General features: G+C 42.6%; 1 long non-coding RNA gene across 1 annotated transcript in view; it reads right to left on the reverse strand.

Annotated features, from left to right (window-relative positions):
- Window positions 1-12,823, reverse strand: part of LOC149452883 (uncharacterized) — a 28,620-nt gene extending 15,797 nt beyond the window's left edge. The window contains exon 1 of the long non-coding RNA XR_016314819.1: window positions 12,668-12,823. This is a non-coding gene — a long non-coding RNA (uncharacterized LOC149452883). The remainder of the gene's footprint in view (window positions 1-12,667) is intronic.
- Window positions 12,824-22,622: the final 9,799 nt, after the last annotated feature.

Consider the following 22,622-nt stretch of genomic DNA (forward strand, 5'->3'; position numbering starts at 1 on the left):
GATAGACTGAAGCGGGGATAGCCTGTGTTGGGGTAGGCCGGCAAGGAGGGAGTTGCAATAGTCAAGTCAGGAGATGATAAGGGAGTGAATGAGTTGCTTTGTAGTTTCTGGAGTTAGGAACGTGCGTATTTAAAAAGCCTATAGTAAAAAGATCGCCAGGCGGGACTCTCGTTGATCCGGGAGGGCGTCATATAACAATTGGCCTGGGTAGGTAGGGGATAAAAGTGCCGGTATCGAAGTGGTTAAAGGGGCATTTTTTATTGCTTAAAAAAAAAAAAGAAAAAATCCTTTAAATATCCTGTTTGAGGGGTCCCCTTAAACTATCTGCAAAGTTGTACATCTGTACAATGTATAGAACCTGTTGCAGCAAGACTGACATTTTTTTTTAAAATGACATTTTTATTTAAAAAAACAAGGTTAAGAGTGACCCCACTGTAAATTTTTTTTTAAAAAAGTGCATGGGGTTTCCCTAAAAACTATGCCAGGCCCTATAGGCCTGGTAGGACTTTAAATGGGAACCCAACCCCCCAAAATAGGAGGGAAAAGCATGGAGTCCCCCCTAAATTCCTACCAGACCCTTGATCTAAGCACAGGCCAGAAAAGCGGGGGGATGAACTACCGCCCCCTCCTGAATGGTACCAGGGCACATGCCCTCAACATGGGGGTGTATTGGGCTCCCATGTTTATGGGAACAAGGGCCCAGGGTTGTGAGGGTCTGCTGGGGATGACTTATTGGAATCTGGAAGACCCCTGTGAATGAGTATGGGGTGTGTAAAGAGTGAAAAGTGTAAAATGTGAATAAAAACACAACAACAGTTTTTGACAAGTCCTTTATTTAAACAAAAAGCCCAAAAAATGATTCCATTATTGTTATCCATTGTTAATCCTGCCGACCATAGCTGGCTACGGGGGCACCCGCTGCTCCATGTGTTTATTCACTCACGGAGCCGTTGCTTGGCCCTGCCTCTCTTCTCTTTGGCTCCCTGGCTGTGATTGACAGCAGTGGGAGCCAATGGCTCTTTCTGCTGTCTGAGCCAATGAGGATAGGGAGTCCTGGGATTGCCGAGAGTCCAGTGCACATCGCTGGATCGAGAGCGGGCTTAGGTGAGTATTAGGGGGTGCAGGGGGAGGTGCTGCATGGTTTTTTACCTTCATGCATAGAATACATGAATACATGGTCATGACCCCATGAAGGGGATATTGTATTGATATCAGATTGATACTGAGATGTTTTTCTGTTTTCTAGTCCCATAAAAAGCTGGTCTTGGACCGCTGAAATGCATTGGATAATTTTCGGATTGTCCTCCTTATTTTTATCAGAATAAGTTGTGTCTGCACCATTTAGCAATGATGTAGCACTTCAATTTCAATGTTTGGGAACTTCTAAGTCGCCCAACATCGTTCCTTTTAGATAGGCCAGTCAGGTGTAGACGTAGTTGCCTGCATTTAGGAAAGAAACTGACTTTAGTAGGCCTAAGCTTAGCAAACTGTTGTACTACACATTTAGCGAGTACAATTTATTATACCTCCTAAGTGTTTTGTTGGATATTTATAACTGTTTGTCTTTACCTCAGTATTGTTGAAATATTGTATGCATTGCTTAATATTTTGTGTAACCTGTTAAATCTTTATGAAGACCCTCAAGGTGTGTCAAAGACTGGTGACAGCCAAAAGAATGACCTTCTGGAGGACAGGAGACCCAGATCTAACCAGCGGCTCCTAAGAAAGTAGAAACATTTTAGGTAAAATGTGGTATTTTCTTCTATCGGGAAATATTCTTCATCTTGCATAGTGAAGGGTAATTCCTGGGACCCAAGGGAGTGACACAATCCTGTGAAGTTTTAGTAGGTGATACAGAGGGGAGGGTGGTATAAAGGAAGGTTTTTCAGAACAATAGGACACATTCTAACATGCCCCACTAAGTTATTTCCTTTCTATAATGTCTACCCAACCCAACATGTCTCAGATTGTTAGCCAACCAGTGAATGACATTTCATAGTAAATATCCTCCAAAGATTGATACCTTCTGCTTTTGAATAAGAATTTTTTTCATAGCAGAGATCACAAGCATGAGTGGTGAAATGCAGAACACGCCTGGAAAATCCAGTACTGCTGAGGTCAAAGCTGTCAATAAAGCCCTACACTTTTGTAAATTACAGTCATCTACTGGTGTTCAACAATTCCAGCTGAATATATAACACTTCCTATATGTATTTTGTAGAAACAAAATTAGATCACTAGATTAATAAGATAAAATAACTCAGTACTTAGAGGTTTATTTATAAACATTTGCTGAATATAAAATATCTAAGGAGCTAATGATCGTTGGCTCCATCTAGTGGCTGGAATGTTGTATTTTCCTGAACTACCTCAATCAGGACATACCTCATCTTTGGCCAGTAGATGGCGTATTATAGAAAATAAACATACTAGGCACAATGGGGTTTATTTGTGATGGCTGTGCGAATGCTGATCATTCTTTTTTATAAACAGACCCCTAAGAGCAGCTACATTAAAATGTATCTCCCCCTCTGATTTTTTTGGTGACCATTGCGAGGGAGAATCCCAAATTTTACAGGTGTTCCCAGAAAATGAGGTAAGGGGAAATCTTCTGATGGGGACACTTGCTCCAGGGCAGTTAATTAAAAGAGAAAATCCCCTCACTTTCCTCTAACTTCCTGGTGTGTATCTGTGGCAGCAAGTGAAGGAAAATTTCCCTAAGTGGATACATAAAGCAAACATAATAAATTGGCAAGGTTTCTAACTCTTCCCTACTTATTTCCAAACTAAAAAAAAAAAGTTTTGGTTACACATGCCCTTTAGTTCTTTTTGTTGCCACTGATGTATGATGCTAGCTTCAATGGAGGCCAGTTGACGCCTGATGTCTCAATAAAGAGAACCTGTAACCTCTAAGAGAAGAAACACATTATGCTGTGGTGTTCAAGTGTGGAAAAACCTTTTGCAAATGCAATAAAAATGTAAATATAAAAAAAAGAACCTGTCACAACAAAACCATATCACATAAAGGAATAGAGGAAGTTTGGTGCAAATAAAAGTGTAAAAAAAAAATAAGTTACACATAAGCAGGTAAAGCCGGTCTAACAAAATTCAAAGAAAAGGGGCATCACCTTTTTTAAAGCTATACAGGGTGCCATATGTGCATTTCTTTGTAAATCTTCAGACAGATGAAGCAGTTTTCACATACATGTGTGTTTTGGTTGTGTGTGTATACAGTGAAGTGTATATATATATTTATTTATACTATATTGCCAAAGGTATTGGGACATCCCTCCAAATCATTGGATTCAGGTGCTCCAATCACCTCCGTGGCCACAGGTGTATACAATCAAGCATCTAGGCATGCAGACTGCTTCTACAAACATTTGTGAAAGAATGGGTCCCTCTCAGGAGCTCAGTGAATTCAAGCGTGGTACCGTGATAGTAGGTTGCCACCTGTTAGGAATGGACTGGCCAGCAATGGTGGGACTCACCTGCCTTTTGATCTGCAGTACCAGGGCTGGCCAGCGGGTGCTCCCAGCAATCAGAGACTCAACCTTTCAGCCAGCTAAACACCTGGAACTGATGATGCTGGGGTATTTAAGGGATGGCCAGACCCACAGACTCTGCCTTGGTGTTGTGTTTCTCTTGGCCCTGTATCCTGTTCCTGCTCTCTGTTCCTGTCTGATTCTCTGCTACCTGTCCTGATCCCTGGCTTGTGACCCTGACCATCTCTCTGCTTGACCCTCTGTACTACGCTGCTTGCTACCTGCTGAACCTGGCCTGTGACCCCGACCATTCTCTGCTTGCTCCCCCTGTACCTACCTGCCCTATTGATATTGACCCGGCCTGCCTGACGACGCTTGCTTGTATATACTGTTATCTGTGGGTGGTTGGTTTGGTTTGTTTGCACCGTATTATGTTTTAGTATTGCACTGCGTTTATGTTTGTATTGTTAGTGTTAATAAATTGTATTGTTTATCACATATCTGAAGTCTGCGTTTCCCTGCATCAGTCACACACCTCTGGTCATACCTGGGAGCCCTGACACCACCTGTGCAATAAGTCCATCCGTGAAATTTCCTTGCTACTAAATATTCCACAATCAACTGTTAGTGGGATTATAACAAAATGGAAGCAACTGGGAAGAAAAGCAACTCCGCCACGAAGTGGTAGGCCACATAAAATGACAGAGCGGGGTCAGCGCATGCTGAAGCTCACAGTGCACAGAAGTCGCCAACTGTCTGCAGAGTCAATAGCTAAAGACCTCCAAACTTCATGCGGCCTTCAGATGAGCACAACAACAGTGTGTAGAGCTTCATGGAATGGCCGAGTAGCTGCACCCAAACCTTCCATCCCCAAGCGCAATGCAAAGTGTCAGATGCAGTGGTGTAAAGCATGCCACCACTGGACTACAATTAGAGAAGTGATGTGGAGACGTGTTCTCTAGAGTGACCAATCACTGTTCTCTGTCTGGAAATCAGATGGGTTTGGTGGTTGCCAGGAGAACGGTACTTTCTGGATTGCATTGTGCTAAGTGTAAACTTTGGTGGAGTGGGGATTATGGTGTGGGGTTGTTTTTCAGGGGTTGGGCTTGGCCCCTAGTTCCAGTGAAGGGAACTCTTAAGGCGTCAGCATACCAAGATATTTCAGACAATTTCATGCTCTCAACTTTGTGGGAAGAGTTTGGGGATGGCCCCCTCCTGTTCCAACATGACTGCACACCAGTGCACAAAGCAAGGTCCATAAAGACATGGATGAGTAAGTTTGGGGTGGAGGAACTTGACTGGCCTGCACAGAGTCCTGACCTCAACCCCATAGAACTTCTTTGGGATGAATTAGAGTGGAGACTGCGAGCCAGGCCTTCTCGTCTGACATCAGTGCTTGACCTCACAAATGCGTTTCTGGAAGAATGGTCAAACATTCCCATAGACACCCTCCTAAACCTTGTGGACAGCCTTCCCAGAAGAGTTGAAGCTGTTATAGCTGCAAAAGGGTGGGTCAACTCAATATTGAACCGTACAGACTAAGACTGGGATGCTGCAAGAAAGCATACAGGTGGCGCAAACACCTAGTGCATTAGGTGTTTGCTCCACTTGTATGCTTTCTTCCAGTTTGTTGATCTCCCCATCTGAGGAGGGCTGCATCTCCGGAACGTTATCCATAGGCTATTTATGCTTCTGATCCCCTGGCCATTCCCTGGCATTGGTTCCCTTGAGGTGCTGGAGAGTTTACACATCTGTAAGACTGGCATGCCATTACAGTTCATGTGTGTGTAAAGGCAGGCATCCCCATATATATATTTGCACATATATATTTGGATATTTAGATTTTCAGGTATTTACCAAAACATATTCAGGCTATAGTTATATAGTGGCTATGGGCTGAAAGTGCACACTCTCAGGTTTAATTTGAGGGTATGTACATCCAAATTGGAGGAAGGGTTTAGGTATTACAGCTCTTAACAGTAGCCACCCCCCCTTTGTCAAGGGACCAAAAGTAATTGAACAAATGAATATAATCATAAATAAAATGTTCATTTTTAATATTTTGTTGATAATCCTTTACTGGCAATGACTGCCTGAAGTCTGGAACCCATGGACATTACCAAAAACTGGGTTTCCTCCTTTCTGATGCTTTTTCAGGCTCTAACTGCAGCTGTCTTCAGTTGTTCTTTGTTTGTGGGTCCTTCTGCCTTTAGTTTTGCCTTCAGCAAGTGAAATGCATGCTCAATTGGATTGAGATCAGGTGATTGACTCGGCCATTGCAGAATACTCCACTTCTTTTCCTTCAAAAGCTCCTGGGTTGCTTTTGCAGTGTGTTTTGGATCATTGTCCATCTCTTGTTAAGCGCCGTCCAATCAACTCTGTTGCCTTTGGCTGAATCTGGGCTCACAGTATATCTCGAAACATTGCAGAATTAATCTGGCTGCTTCTGTCTTCTGTCACATCATCAATAAACACCAATGACCCAGTGCCACTGGAAGCCATGCATGCCCATGCCATCACACTGCCTCCACCATGTTTTACAGATGATGTTGTCTGCTATGGATCATGAGCTGTTCCAAGCCTTCTACACACTTTTTTCCACGTCATTCTGGTACAGAGTAATCTAGGTTTAATTTGTCCAAAGAATGCTTTTCCAGAACTGGTCTGGCTTTTTTAGATGTTTTTTGGCAAAGTCTAATCTGGCTTTTCTATTCTTCAGGCTTATGAATGGTTTGCACCTTGTGGTGAACCCTCTGTATTTGCTCTCGGGAAGTCTTCTCTTGATTGTAGACTTTGGCAATGATACGCCTCCTGGAGAGTGTCCTTCACTTGTCTGGATGTTGTGAATGGGTTTTTCTTTACCATGGAGAGGATCCTGTGATCATCCACCACTGTTGTCTTCCGTGGACCTCCATGCCTTTTTATGTTGCTGAGCTCACCAGTGCGTTCTTCTTTCCTCATAATGCACCAACTGATGATTTGTCCACTCCTAATGTTGCTGCTATCTCTCTGATGGATTTGTTCGTTTTTGAAGCCTTACAATGGCCTGTTTCACTTGCATGGACAGCTCCTTCGAACGCATAATGTAGGTTCACAGTAATAGATTCCAAATACAAATACCACAGTTAGAATCAACTCCAGATCTTTTTACTTGCTTAATTGATGAAGAAATAATGAAGGAGAAGCCCACACCTGGCCATGAAACAGCTTTTGATTCAATTGTCCAATTACTTTTGGTCCCTTGAAAAAGGGGGATAGCTATTCTTAAGAGCTGTAATTTCTAAACCCTTCCTCCCATTTGGATGTACACACCCTCAAAATAAACCTGAAAGTGTTCACTTTCAGCCTATATCTATTATATAACTATAGCTTGAATATGTTTTGGTAAATACCTGAAAATATCTAAAATTGTGCTTGTGTCCAAACATATATGGACCTAACTGAAGTGACAATTTAATACCTGGAAAGGACAGTAAAAAAAAATGTTTGCTTGCCTATACACTAGTGACTGTGGTTGCCTTCAAAGTAGCCCCCTTGTGAAGTGTCATACTTTTCTATATGACTTTGCCACTGTGGAAACATTCCTGAAATTAATTCTCCAGAATGCTGCACAGTATCTTTGTCATGACAGTCCAGATGTCCAGAATGTCATCAAATCTGTGCCCTTTTAAAACATTTTTTAATTTTGGAGACAGCCAAAAGTCACAGGGTGCTAAGTCAGAGAAATCACATGGTTGATCAATTTTCTGAATGGATTTCTAGGCCAGGAACTTGTGAACACTGAACGCATCCTGTGCAGGAGCATTGTCGTGGTGGAGAATCCACTTGTCAGGACAGTTCTGGTCTTTTCTAACAAACAGATTCCAGTAACCTTTTCATTTTCCACATTTGCATCTTTTGTGTTTTTGGCTGCTCACTTCTTGCATCATCATGGACATCTCCCAGTCCTCCTTATACCGCCTATGCCATTCAAAAACACTTGATTTCTTCATGGATTGTTCACCATATGCCTCCTGTTAGAGAGCTAAAGTTTTACTCGCACTTTTGCAAATTTTCAAGCAAAATTGGATGCTAATCAGCTACTCCAGATTCCTGTCACTCATTTTCCCCCAACTGTGCAACACACACATGTTATTTCTTCTACTACTCTGTAAAGACTGAGTCAACAGGTCTGCGACTCAGGTGAGTGCAAGTTAGAACATGTCAGAACACGTTTGAGCGCAAATGACTGACTCACGAATATATTGTTAGGCCACGGGTATTCTGAGAATTAAACTGTCACACCTCATATATTACATTTTTGGTTTTGGGTTTAATAATCCTTTAATTTCCTACTAGTGAGGTTTCAGCACCACCCTGGGTGGACAGCTCCATCATGCCAACCTACATCTGGAATTCAGCTGGTCAAGATATAGCAAAGGAGGAAGAAGACCATAGCTGGTATTTTTGCTTCCGGGATTACAGGTCAGGAAGTCACCTATGACTAAACTGTCTTACATTTAACCCTAAACTCTAGTCAGATATGAAGACACACATTAATGCAGTTCTGTATTTATTACATCATCAAATGTATTTTAAAATCAAGAAGAAAGCATAGAAAGTACCTGAATTGGTCTAAGCAACAGTTTCCTGCAGTCCGTGTACAGCAGAGTAGGAAAAAAGCAGCACAAGGAGCGAATCAAATCATGTGCTGGCAAGAAGCATGCTAATAGGGGAAGAAAATGAAATTATTCCATCACTGTGCTGCTTTTAATTTCACTGTCCAGTCAATGGCTGGATAACCTGGGCTCAGAAGAAGTGGGGTCAATAATGCTAGCCATCAGACTGAGGGCATCTAGAGGACATAAAAAGTACAGCCGGATTTAAGCTAAATGTTGAGGCAAAATCATTTTTTTAAATTTTTTCTTGGGTTATTAAAGGGAATAATTAATAGGCGGTGTGAGCACACTGATCTAGAGATGAGCTCATCACTGTGCTGCTTCTCCTTTCACTGTCCAGTCACAGGGGTCAATGACAAAGGAAGCTGGTTGAATGATGCTGGCTGTCATCCAACATAGTACAAGACTAGTACTTGTTCTGGTTCAGTGGGAGAAATGAAGGCTTTGGATGAACATTAGACCCAGAGAACTAATACTTTCAGAAGGGCATGTGAGATTTGGTTTTGGCTGCAGGTTTTTTAGCATACAAAGATCTAAACATCAACTGCTTTCATCAAATGTACACTTATTGAAAGCTGTATTTCATAAAACGAACCATACAGTAGTTCCCTAGCGTGCCTGATGTGTGGTGAGCTGCAATGCATGTGTGTCGAAGGTGCACTGGGTTAATGTATCTTAATGTATGTTTCAGTAATGCGCAAGTTCCCATGACACACTAAGCTGTAGAGGTCTGATTGGGCCCACAAGGTGTGCTGAGAGGTACACAAGGCATGCTAAGATGACAATAAATAGTGATCAAGAGGCACTTAGGGTTCGGGTACATGGACATATTTGCAAGCATATGGGCATGCAACATAAAATACGCCCCTAGTTTCTGTGCCTGGGAGACCCAGTCCAAAAGGGACACAGACAGCAAGTAAAAAATGAACAGAGGTTCTAATCCTTACCACACAGTCCATAAAATGGCTAGAGTTACACCTTAAAGTGGTTGTAAACCCTTATGTATACCCAGTGAAGTGACTGGCTTCAGGTGATACACAGAGATGAAACAAATCTTCCTACATAGGTAGGCAGGTGCAGTCTGCTTTCTCCACTGCAGGTGGCGCTCAACTGCAGGGCATGGCAGAGGGAGAGGAAGTCAAGAGGAACAATGTTCCTCTATGGTTTCCTGGGTCACTGGGGAAGTTATATGGTTGAATGCTGCCACCCCATGTGGCTCTGGTGGCCATCTTTGGTCAAGCAGAGTCTATTTAAGACTCTGGCTCCTGGGTTTGGCACACATATTTGTGAGTGGGTATTGGAGGGACAGATTACCCGTCTGTTAGGGAAAGTGAATAGCAGTAGGGAAAATTTCCAGGTGAGAAGAGACAGGATAGGGCCACGTCATCCTCCTGTAATCCTCCCATTTGGGTGGAAACTTGCCAGGCCACATTCTGCCCTCTGAGACAAACACTGTCAGCATGTCCAAGACCTGCTCCATTCCATATTGCCATTACAACGTGTGAGTGTTCCTGGTTAGGTGCCTTACCGCTAGGCTATTTGTGAAGTTGAATTCTGTCTTTAATACAAGTTCTGTTCTTGCAACTATGTGTTTACTGCTACTGTACCTCCAAACACATATGGTATTCCTGTTTATCTGCAGTCTTCTCTACAGAACATTCAAATTCCAGAATTTATACAGCTTTTCTGAGCTTCCAGAAAGAAGGAAGAGGGAGCTGAGGTTACACTCTGTGGAGCTCAGTGAGGACAGATCTGAGAGCTGATTGGAGGGAAGCTACAGTCCCCCTTCACACAGCACACAGGAACAGAGCTGAGGTTGTCAATCACAGGCCGTGTCCTGGAGCTCCCTCCCCTGACACCTTCTCCTGGTGTAAGGAAAACAAAACTTGTCAAAAGTGAGTTATACAGATTATTATTATTATACAGTATTTATATAGTGCCAGAAAGGTTTGCTCAGCGCTGTACATTATAGTGGGGGACAGTACATGAGACAATACAGTAACAATACAATACACGAGGGGTTCGAGGGCCCTGCTCTTTCGAGCTTACAATCTAGGAGGGAGGGGATAGTGGTACAGGAGGAAGTGGCTGTGGGGGATGGAGTGGTAGGAGGAGTGGAGGAGATCGGCTGTTAAGTGATTGTGGGGAAGTCCCTGAAGAGATGGGTTTTCAGGGTGCGCCTAAAGGTGCGGAGGGTAGGTGACAGTCTGATGGATTGGGGTAGTGAGTTCCAGAGGATGGGGTAAGTCCTGGAGAAGTCCTGCAGTCGGGCGTGGGAGGTGGAGACCAGGGAGCTAGAAAGTAGGAGGTCTTGTGAGGAGCGAAGAGTACGGGTTGGGTGGTATTTGGGTATCAGGTCGGTGAGGTAGTTTGGGGCGTTGTTATGAATGGCTTTGTATGTCATTGTTAGTATTTTGAATTTAATACGTTGGGCAATCGGAAGCCAATGGAGGGAATGACAGAGGGGGGTGGCAGAAGTGGAGCGTTGGTTAGGTGGATGAGTCTGGCCGCTGAGCTCAGGATAGACTGAAGCGGGGATAGCCTGTGTTGGGGTAGGCCAGACGTGAGATAATAAGGGAGTGAACGACATTTAGTGCTCTGGATTGAGACAAGTACACACTATAGAAGGATATGCTTTGTTCATATTTTCTGTCTGAGGTTTACAGCCACTTTAAGGTACCTTAAAGGCTATTGCAGCTTGATGAATCAGGGTACTGATTCCTTTCCTTAACCTCTTTGTGCCAAGAATACGCAAACATATGGCCTCTCGGCAGGTGGGCTTCGACACTAAGAGGCCGAATATTTGTGTAAACAAACCTTAAAGGAGATGTACTGAAATATGGAAAATGCCATTGCTGACTTCTTTCCTACAGTGCTAGCTGCCTGGCCTCCGCTGTCTTCAAGTCTGTAACCTAGGACTAGCAAGCAACAAGTAAAGTCAAAGTGAAGTCCGGCTTCATGATCTCTACTTCTGTTCTAAGTCAGTGCCTCTATAATTAATAAAGCCAATGGACAGCCAGAAGACTAGCATTTTCAGGAGGGAAGGTTGACGTTGTCAGATGGTATACTTCCCATGTTTAGGTAACCTTTTTTTGGATGCTATTCTCTTCAAAAGTCAGTTTCATATAAATACATAGTAAACATGTTGTGCAACATTACGGATGGGTTTAGGATTTTATTGTGGTTCTGCTCAATGCTTAAAGCAGAACTATAGACAACTTTTTTTTCATTTTGGACAGAGCAAGGGAGGGTTATAACCCGTCGGATTTTTTTTTCTGTCACTTCCTGTCCCATAGCCAATCAGAAAGAGAGAGGAAATTCCTGCAAATTAAGGGAATCCCTGGTCCCCAAGGTCATCAGAACCAGTGTCCCCATTGCAAGATTTCCACTCTATGACTTTTCTGGGGATAAACCAAAAAACTGATAGGGGTCCTAATCCTTCTCTACTCTATCCAAAACTAAAAAAAAAAGTTTTGCTTATACTTTAACCCAAAACTGATATTTCAGTAGTTGGTGGATGCTGGAGAGCTAATCCACTGCGTTCCTGGGTCTACACACTTGCTGTGCCAATTATTAGGGGTTCCCATCATCCCTGCGCTGAGTTCCCAGGTCTACACATTTGCTGTGCCAATTATGAGGGGTTCTCACCATCCCTGCACTGAGTTCCCGGGTCTACACACTTGCTGTGCCTATGAGGGGTTCCCATCATCCCTGCACTGAGTTCCCAGGTCTACACACTTGCTGTGCCCATTATGAGGGGTTCCCACCATCCACACACTGAGTTCCCGGATCTACACACTTGCTGTGCAAATTATGAGGGGTTCCCACCATCCCTTCACTGAGTTTCCAGGTCTACACACTTGCTGTGCCCATTATGAAGGGTTCCCACCATCCCTGCATTGAGCTCAGGGGTCTACATACTTGCTGTGCCCATTATGAGGGGTTCCCACCATCCCTGCACTGAGTTCCCGGGTCTACACACTTTCTGTGACAATTATGAGGGGTTCCCACCATCCCTTCACTGAGTTTCGTGGTCTACACACTTGATGTGCCCATTATGAGGGGTTCCCACCATCCCTGCACTGAGCTCCCAGGTCTACACACTTGCTGTGCCCATTATGAGGGGTTCCCACCATCCCTGCACTGAGTTCCTGGGTCTACACACTTGCTGTGCCCATTGTGAGGAGTCCCAACATCCTTGCTGGAGAATGTAACAGGAGGAGCTAGGAGCTGGAACACCCAAAACTCTGAAGTGGACAGGAAAAGATTCGGGAAAGCTGGAAGATCTCACTATTGAAACATCCAAGTCACATAAAAACAAGGGCTGATTCAGGCTCCATCTATAACTGAAATATGACTTTTGGGTGGATTGACTCTTTAAAACGGGGCCAAATATTTCTCCAACCTAATTTTCATAATTCAATCATTCCTCCAACCGGAATTTAACAGTGGATGTAGAATAGATCACAAAGAGCCTCAGCTTCACTATTGGACAAGCCAAGGCTTAGCAGGGTCACCCCTTACCTTGTGTGAAGTTGACCCAGAGCAGCAGAAGTCTCCAGACAAAGGCCATCGTCAGATCGTGTCCAGCCTTGGCCCTCAGGTTATCTCCCCGGATGGTCTATGGGGGGGGAATCTCCCATGTCACTTATTTCTCAGCTGAATAACAAGCTCTACAGAATTAAGGACATAACTCAGAACTGGTTTGGCGATAAAAGTGACACTCCTCACCCTTTTTTTCTCAAATGATTGCCCCCTCCCTGTCCAAACATGCAGAGAAAATAATCAAATTAAAGTTACGATATTTTTGGGTAAAACATATTCCCTAAGATGCTATGTGTTTGGTCAGTCCTAAACCCACAACAGATGGAGCTTGAAACAGAACCAAGGGAGAAAATGGGCTTTGGTGGTGTAGGAACAATGTGCACTGAGCAGTGATCTGCCACAACCAATCAGAAACTATCTTTCATTGTCCAGACTACAGTAGAGCAAAGGAAGGAAAAAGCTAATTGGTTGCTTTAGCTAGATTTATTAATTTCATTAGGCAGTACCCCACCGGCTGGTCCAGCCCAGACCCACTGTTCTATCTCACGTAAAGTTTGCATACCCTGGTAGAAATTGTGAAATTTTGGCATTGATATTGAAAATATGACTGATCATGCCAAAAAATGCTCTTTTATTGAAGGATGATCATATGAAGCCATTTATTATCAAATAGTTGTTTGGCTCCTTTTTAAATCATAATGATAACAGAAATCACCCAAATGGCAATGATCAAAAGTTTCCATCCCCTGGAATGTTTGGCCTTGGTACAGACACACAAGGTGACACACACGGGTTAAAATGCCAATTAGAGGTTAATGTCCCACATCTGTGGCTTTTTAAATTGCAATTAGTGTCAGTGTATAAATAGTCAATGTGTTTGTTAGCTTACGTGAATGCACTGACTAGGCTAGATACTGAGCCATGTAGATCAGAAAAGAACTGTCAAAAGTCCTGCGTAACAAGCTAATGGAACTTTATAAAGATGGAAAAGGACATAAAAAGATGTCCAAAGCCTTGAATATGCCAGTCAGTACTGTTAAATCACCTATTAAGAAGTGGAAAGTTCAGGGATCTCTTAAAACCAAGCCAAGGTCAGGTAGACCCAGGGGCAGGCTGACAACTCATGGGGCCCCCGGGCAATAGGGGATCATGGGGCCCCTGTGTCCTCGCCCACACCCAAAAAAGCCTTTGAAAAAGCCAATGAAAGCAAATGGTCAGTCCTCCCCTGTAGACCAAGAAAGATTGCAGCCATAACTGACAGAAGATTTGTCTGGGATTCAAAGAAAAACCCACAGGCAACCTCAAAAGAAAGACAGGCTGCTCTGGAAAAAGATGGTGTGGTTGTTTTTAAGGAGTACAATACGGTGATACTTGAACAAAAATGAGCTGTTTGGTCGAGATGCCAGAAAGAAGCTGCCAGGGTATGCAAACTTTTGAGCACATCTGTATACAGTAAGGTCCATAAATATTGGGGCATCGACACAATTCTAACATTTTTGGCTCTATACACCACCACAATGGATTTGAAATGAAACGAACAAGATGTGCTTTAACTGCAGACTGCCAGCTTTAATTTGAGGGTATTTACATGCAAATCAGGTGAACGGTGTAGGAATTACAACAGTTTGCATATGTGCCTCCCACTTGTTAAGGGACCAAAAGTAATGGGACAGAATAATAATCATAAATTAACCTTTCACTTTTTAATAATTGGTTGCAAATCCTTTGCAGTCAATTACAACCTGAAGTCTGGAATGCATAGACATCACCAGACATTGGGTTTCATCCCTGGTGATGCTCTGCCAGGCCTCTACTGCAACTGTCTTCAGTTCCTGCTTGTTCTTGGGGCATTTTCCCTTCAGTTTTGTCTTCAGCAAGTGAAATGCATGCTCAATCGGATTCAGGTCAGGTGATTGACTTGGCCATTACATAACATTCCACTTCTTTCCCTTAAAAAACTCTTTGGTTGCTTTTGCAGTATGCTTTGGGTCATTGTCCATCTGCACTGTGAAGCAGCGTCCAATGAGTTGTGAAGCATTTGGCTGAATATGAGCAGATAATATTGCCCGAAACACTTCAGAATTCATCCGGCTGCTTTTGTCAGCAGTCACATCATCAATAAATACAAGAGAACCAGTTCCATTGGCAGCCATACATGCCCACGCCATGACACTACCACCACCATGCTTCACTGATGAGGTGGTATGCTTAGGATCATGAGCAGTTCCTTTCCTTCTCCATACTCTTCTCTTCCCATCACTCTGGTACAAGTTGATCTTGTTCTCATCTGTCCATAGGATGTTGTTCCAGAACTGTGAAGGCTTTTTTAGATGTCGTTTGGCAAACTCTAATCTGGCCTTCCTGTTTTTGAGGCTCACCAATGGTTTACATCTTGTGGTGAACCCTCTGTATTCGCTCTGGTAAAGTCTTCTCTTGATTGTTGACTTTGACACACATACACCTACCTCCCGGAGAGTGTTCTTGATCTGGCCAACTGTTGTGAAGGGTGTTTTCTTCACCAGGGAAAGAATTCTTCGGTCATCCACCACAGTTGTTTTCCGTGGTCTTCCAGGTCTTTTGGTGTTGCTGAGCTCACCGGTGCGTTCCTTCTTTTTAAGAATGTTCCAAACAGTTGTTTTGGCCACGCCTAATGTTTTTTCTATCTCTCTGATGGGTTTGTTTTGTTTTTTCAGCCTAATGATGGCTTGCTTCACTGATATTGACAGCTCTTTGGATCTCATCTTGAGAGTTGACAGCAACAGATTCCAAATGCAAATAGCACACTTGAAATGAACTCTGGACCTTTTATCTGCTCATTGTAATTGGGATAATGAGGGAATAACACACACCTGGCCATGGAACAGCTGAGAAGCCAATTGTCCCATTACTTTTGGTCCCTTAACAAGTGGGAGGCACATATGCAAACTGTTGTAATTGCTACACCATTCACCTGATTTGGATGTAAATACCCTCAAATTAAAGCTGACAGTCTGCAGTTAAAGCACATCTTGTTCGTTTAATTTCAAATCCATTGTGGTGGTGTATAGAGCCACAAATGTTAGAATTGTGTCAATGTCCCAATATGTATGGACCTGATTGTATGTATTTTATCTGTGCTGTATTACAGTAACACTGAGGAAGCCCGAAAATGGGTCGTAACGCGTATAGGTGGAAGGAACTGAGCCCTAGACATTTTGAACTGATGACCATCCGGGAGTGTGAGGTGGTAAGCCATGTAATGAAATTATAAATTATATGCTGGCTTGTTTGTTACATTTTGTGTTTTTACTCTGGGTGCTAATAAATGGTTTTATAAATAGAGAGCACTATGGTTCCAGTTTTCTGTTTTCCACAATACATATTATATGAGAGTATCAGCTGAAGGAGTATAAACTGTGGTGATGCTGGGAGAGGAGCTGGAGGAAGACCACAGACGGTGTACACAAGTCTGTCCACATGTTGAGCGCATAATGACCTATTGATGAGGTCACAAAGTGAGGTGAGCAGGTTTACCAGCTAATGGCGGTGACACAGTTGGCATGGTTGGCACTGAAGAAGAGAGATTTATCTGATACACATTGCACAGTGGTGTTATAAGAAACTTTTTCATGGGACTTTATTGTTTTTTTATTGATTTTTATATCAGATATTAGTTTTTTGTTTTTTTGCGCTACACTTTATTGTTATTCATCTTCATAGAGATAGAGCTGAGAAAAAGTCCTTAGAGTTGATTTACTAAAGCTGGAGAGTGCATAATCTGGTGCAGCTCTGCATAGAAACCAATCAGCTTCCAGGTTTTTGTCAAAGCTTAATTGAACACGCTGATGTTAGAAGCTGATTGGCTACCATGCACAGCTGCACCAGATTTTGCACTCTCCAGTTTTAGTAAATCAACCTCATTGTCTTCTTACATTTCAAATGACTGGAAAAACATCCTCTATACTGCAATAAGCTGAAGTAAAATTGTGTTGGATTCAATGTATGTGTCCTATTGAAGAGTTAATCTCCTTTGCTAGGTTAGTGTGCATAGGGATTAATTAAAATAAGGGTGACACTGTTGATCCCAGGACATGGCTTGGCACAGGGCTGCTGTTAGAAACAATGGGGCCCCATACAGCCAACCTGACAGCCCCCCTCCCCCCCCAAAAAAATACCCACAATTTACTAAGCTTTAGTTATGAATGAACACAGCGAGTGATTGATATTGATCACTACTTGTATTCATTCAGGAAAGGGACTGGTAAATGTGACATATTTACCGGACCCTTTCCCCAATCTCCATCATGAAGGATCCTATTGTGTGCTTGCAGCAGCTGGTGGGAAGGAGAGGAGAGAAGCCGGTAGCACTGCGCTAGTGGGGGCACATAGGGGGAAATGTAGGGTGCGCAGGGAGGGTGATGGGTGCAGTGGGGGAGGGGGCAATTACTGGAACTGATCCCCTGTATGAATCTCCCTACAACAGCAGGAGGGAGAGGAAAAGAAGCCAGCTTTCAGCTGCTGCAGAGAGAGCCCTACAGGGGATCGGTTCCGGTATTTTCCCCCCTGCTAAGCCGATCACCTTCCCTGCCAACATCTGATTCACCCATCTGCCTGGGCCCTTGTAGGATCCGCATAAACTTGCACTGTTTGGGAGATATTCACATAACATGCAGGTGGTGGCGTCACCAGTGCATGCGCTCTGAAGAGACAGAATATCGTGCCGAACCTCCGAGCTCCCATAGCTGAAGGCTCCTTCACGCATGTGTGGCACTGATGTCATTGCGGCCCCGGCCATATAGCTGGAGCCCGCAAAGCCGGAAGGAAGATGGCAGTGCTGGGGATCTGTCACATTGCTGCGCTGGAGGACTCCGTGTAAAGGTAAGTCTGTCATAATGTACTAGTATGCAGTGCATACAAGTATAGTTGGAGCTAAATCTGCAGGGGCCCTTTTTTTTTTTCTTGAGGTTTACTACTGCTTTAACTTTAATCTGCAGATGAAGTCAATTAAAGCAACCTGACAAGTAAAAAAGTTTTTTTTTTTTTTCTTTAATTAAATGTTCCTCTGTTAACCCTTAGTTTACACCAATCAACCCTAATTAACTCCGTATTGTCGTTAACTAATAATATTCAAAGTTTTTCTTATTTTTGTTTGTTTTGTTTGTTAATATTTTTACTCCTTTAACATATATTTACAAATTTCACATTTAAAAAAAAGCAAAATAAAAAAAAAAAAAAAACTTTTTTTCATTTGTGAATAACTTTGCAATGCTTTGTACCAGAATCATAGTTTAAGTGTCATTTTGAACAGAACAAATTATAGAATAAAATGTGTACTTTTTATCTGCATTAGCACTATTTTGTGACCTTTTTTTAACTACTTGCCAACCGCCGATATTCGAATGACGGCTACACTGCGGCCGGCCAGTTCTGGGAGGGCATCATATGACGTCCTCCCAGAACACGCCCTACTGCGCGCCCCCGGGGGCACGCACCCAGCGATCTCCGTGATCGCTGTGTCCTACGGACACAGCTGATCACGTGATGTGGTAAAAGGCCAATCACAGCTGCCTTTTACCACGTGATTAGCCATGTCCAATGACACGCTGATCACCGGGAAATGCAATTGCCGGTTCTCGGCTGCACTTTCCTCACGCTGTCAGAGCGCGAGGAAAGTACTGTCGAGAACCGGCAGTTGTCAGAGCAGGGATCAGCACCGATCATCAGTGCCCTGATGATTGGTGCCCAGCAGTGCCACCCACCAGTTCCGCCCACCTGTGCCCAGCAGTGCATCCACCTGTGCCCAGCAGTGCCACCCAGCAGTGCCAGCTACCAGTGCCCAGAAGTGCCACCTATGTGTGCCCATCAGTGCCACCCACCTGTGCCCACCCACCTGTGCCCACCAGTGCCCATCAATGCAGTGCTGACAGTCAGTGACACAAGTCAGTGCCCAGCAGTTGCTCCAGTCAATGCCTAGCAGTGCTGCCAGTCTACATTGTTGTCATACATTGTTTGACACTAAGGGTTTATGCACTTGGAATATGTTTGATATGAATAAGTTATAGAGCTGCTTGATATATTACAATTAAAAATAGACTGTGAAAAATATCTCATAGTAGAGCCGCTGCTCATTGGTAATTTTTTTCAGCACTTTTTGTTTTTACATGAGTGAAGTTTCTTTGATTTTTGATTTTCTGGTTACAGTATGTTATACTGTATGAACAGGGATGCCATGAAAATATCAGATTTGCTGGTGAAATATCTCTGAAGTACAAATTTCAACTATTGAGCTGCTTAGGCAAAATGCGCTTGAAAATAAATTAGTAGTTAATTAATTTTAGTGTCATTTGTGTTTTTTTGTGTACTTTACTTTTTTGGATGTACAGTATTTAAGGTAGTTTAGTTTATTTAATTTAGTTTTTTTGTATTTGTCTTTTTTCCTTTTTTGTGTGCACTCAGTATTTGTGTACTGTCACTTTTTTTTGCTTTTTTTGCTTTTTTACAGTTTTTTTTATTTTAGTGAAAACAAAATTATTATTATTATTTTTTCTATGAATGATGATAATCAGAAAGATTTTGTAAAAAACGATATTGCTACAAAATTTTCAGATTTGAATGCAACTATCATTGAAAGTACAAGCTTCACTCATTTGCTTAGTACAAATTTGATGGGAAATTTGTTTGTGTTTTATTTATTTAATGGGTGTCTGGGTTTTTTTAAATATATATTTAAGTCAGTTTTGTTAATTTTATTTAGTGTTATTTGCTTTTCTAATTTTTTGTTTGTACTTGTGTTCTTTCTATATACTGTATTTAGGTTAGTGTAGGTTACTTCATTTAGTATTTACTTGTATTTGTCTTTTCACTTTTCTGTGTGTACTCAGGCATTGTTTGTGTATTGTCACTTTGCTTTTTTTTTTCTTTTACTTTATGATTTTACTTTCTGTTCAAAAAATGTAAAATATTGAGGCAGTAAGGGTCTATTTTTTTGGAACGAGAACAGCTGCAAGGCTGCTGAATGCAGCTTCCGTAATCCTCATGAGTAGAGATGAGCGAATCGAACCAGGCGAACCGGAATTCGAGTCGAATTTCAGGAAATATTCGATTCGCGGCGAAACTGAAATTTTGCCTACTTCGGGTGCGCGAATCGAACATTTCCCGATCAGCCGGCAAAAGTGTCCCTGCAGTGAGCTCCGCTATTTCTGACAGTTCTCTGACAGAAGGAACACATGTTTAGCGGTTGAAACATTGTATCTATTAGTTTACATTTAGGATACAGATGTTTCAACCACTGTACATGTGAAGAAGCTGTGAGAGAACTGTCAGAAATAGAGGAACTCTGCACATACACTTTTTGCCGGCTTGGAATTATTCTTCTTTTCATCCTACTTCTTCTTCTTCTTCTTCTTCTTCTTCATCCTCATCCTCATCCTCTTCTTCTGAGGATGAGGATGAGGATGAAGAAGAAGAAGAAGAAGTAGGATGAAAATAAGAATAATTCCAAGCCGGCAAAAAGTGTATGTGCAGAGTTCCTCTATTCTGCAGATACACTTAGAGGAGCTCTGCAGATACACTTAGAGGAGCTCTGCACATACACTTTTTGCCGGCTTGGAATTAATCTTATTTTCATCCTACTTCTTCTTCTTCTTCTTCTTCATCCTCATCCTCATCCTCAGAAGAAGAAGAAGAGGATGAGGATGAGGATGAAGAAGAAGAAGAAGAAGAAGTAGGATAAAAATAAGAATAATTCCAAGCCGGCAAAAAGTGTATGTGCAGAGCTCCTCTAAGTGTATCTGCAGAGCTCCTCTAAGTGTATCTGCAGAATAGAGGAACTCTGCACATACACTTTTTGCCGGAAACCGCTGTATGGAGGGAATGTCCCAGAACTGTCATAAATAGTCTATTTCTGACAGTTCTGGGACATTCACTCCATACAGCTGTTTCAACCGCTGTATGGAGGGAATGTCATAGAACTGTCAGAAATAGACTATTAATGACAGTTCTGGGACTGTCCTTCCATACAGCGGTTGAAACATTGTATGTATTTGTTTCCATAAATGGATCCATTTATGGAAACAAATACATACAATGTTTCAACCGCTGCATGGAAGGACAGTCCCAGAACTGTCATTAATAGTCTATTTCTGACAGTTCCATGACATTCCCTCCATACAGCAGTTGAAACAGCTGTATGGAGTGAATGTCCCAGAACTGTCAGAAATAGACTATTTATGACAGTTCTGGGACATTCACTCCATACAGCGGTTGAAACATTGTATCTATTTTTTTCCATAAATGACATTCTGCAGATACACTTAGAGGAGCGCTGCAGATACACTTTTTGGCGGCTTGGAATTATTCTTATTTTCATCCTACTTCTTCTTTTTCTTCTTATGAGGATGAGGATGAAGAAGAAGAAGTAGGATGAAAATAAGATTAATTCCAAGCCGGCAAAAAGTGTATCTGCAGCGCTCCTCTAAGTGTATCTGCAGAATGTCATTTATGGAAAAAAAATAGATACAATGTTTCAACCGCTGTATGGAGTGAATGTCCCAGAACTGTCAGAAATAGACAGAAACTGTCACAGAACTGTCCTTCTTCTCATCCTTCTCCTTCTTCTCATCCTTCTTCTCATCCTTCTTCTCATCCTTCTTCTCATCCTTCTCCTTCTTCTCATTCTTCTACTTCTTCTCATCCTTCTCCTTCTCCTTCTTCTCATCCTTCTCCTTCTTCTCATCCTTCTTCTCATCCTTCTCCTTCTTCTCATCCTTCTCCTTCTCCTTCTTCTCATCCTTCTCCTTCTCCTTCTTCTCATCCTTCTTCTCATCCTTCTCCTTCTCCTTCTTCTCATCCTTCTCCTTCTCCATCTTCTCATCCTTCTCCTTCTCCTTCTTCTCATCCTTCTCCTTCTTCTCATCCTTCTCCTTCTTCTCATCCTTCTCCTTCTCCTTCTTCTCATCCTTCTCCTTCTTCTCATCCTTCTCCTTCTTCTCATCCTTCTCCTTCTTCTTCTCATCCTTCTTCTCATCCTTCTCCTTCTTCTCATCCTTCTTCTCATCCTTCTCCTTCTTCTCATCCTTCTCCTTCTCCTTCTTCTCATCCTTCTCCTTCTTCTCATCCTTCTCCTTCTCCTTCTTCTCATCCTTCTCCTTCTCCATCTTCTCATCCTTCTCCTTTTCCTTCTTCTCATCCTTCTCCTTCTGCTTCTCCTTCTCCTTCTCCTTCTTCTCATCCTTCTCCTTCTCATCCTTCTCCTTCTTCTCATCCTTCTCATCCTTCTTCTCATCCTTCTCCTTCTTCTCATCCTTCTCCTTCTTCTCATCCTTCTCCTTCTCCTTCTTCTCATCCTTCTCTTTCTTCTCATCCTTCTTCTCATCCTTCTCCTTCTCATCCTTCTCCTTCTCCTTCTTCTCATCCTTCTCCTTCTCCTTCTTCTCATCCTTCTCCTTCTCCTTCTTCTCATCCTTCTCCTTCTTCTCATCCTTCTTCTCCTCATCCTTCTCCTTCTCCTTCTTCTCATCCTTCTCCTTCTCCTTCTTCTCATCCTTCTCCTTCTCCTTCTTCTCATCCTTCTCCTTCTCATCCTTCTCTTTCTTCTCATCCTTCTCCTTCTTCTCATCCTTCTCCTTCTTCTCATCCTTCTTCTCCTCATCCTTCTCCTTCTTCTCATCCTTCTCCTTCTTCTCATCCTTCTCCTTCTCATCCTTCTCCTTCTTCTCATCCTTCTCCTTCTCCTTCTTCTCATCCTTCTCCTTCTTCTCATCCTTCTCCTTCTCCTTCTCTTTCCTCATCTCCAAGGGCATTTAAATTAAAGGTACAGTGTTCTGCACTAATTTAAAGGCTCTCTGAAGCCTAGAAACCCTTTTTATAAGTCATCTTCGTAGCGAAGAAATTCGCATCGAATCGAATTTCACACTGGAATTCGCCGAATCAGCCGAATCGAATTTTTGAGAAATTC

This window comes from Staurois parvus, unplaced genomic scaffold (genome assembly GCF_062004578.1).
Source record: "Staurois parvus isolate SC_StPar_1 unplaced genomic scaffold, SC_StPar_1.0 ptg000457l, whole genome shotgun sequence".
In the NCBI taxonomy this organism is placed as follows: domain Eukaryota; kingdom Metazoa; phylum Chordata; class Amphibia; order Anura; family Ranidae; genus Staurois; species Staurois parvus.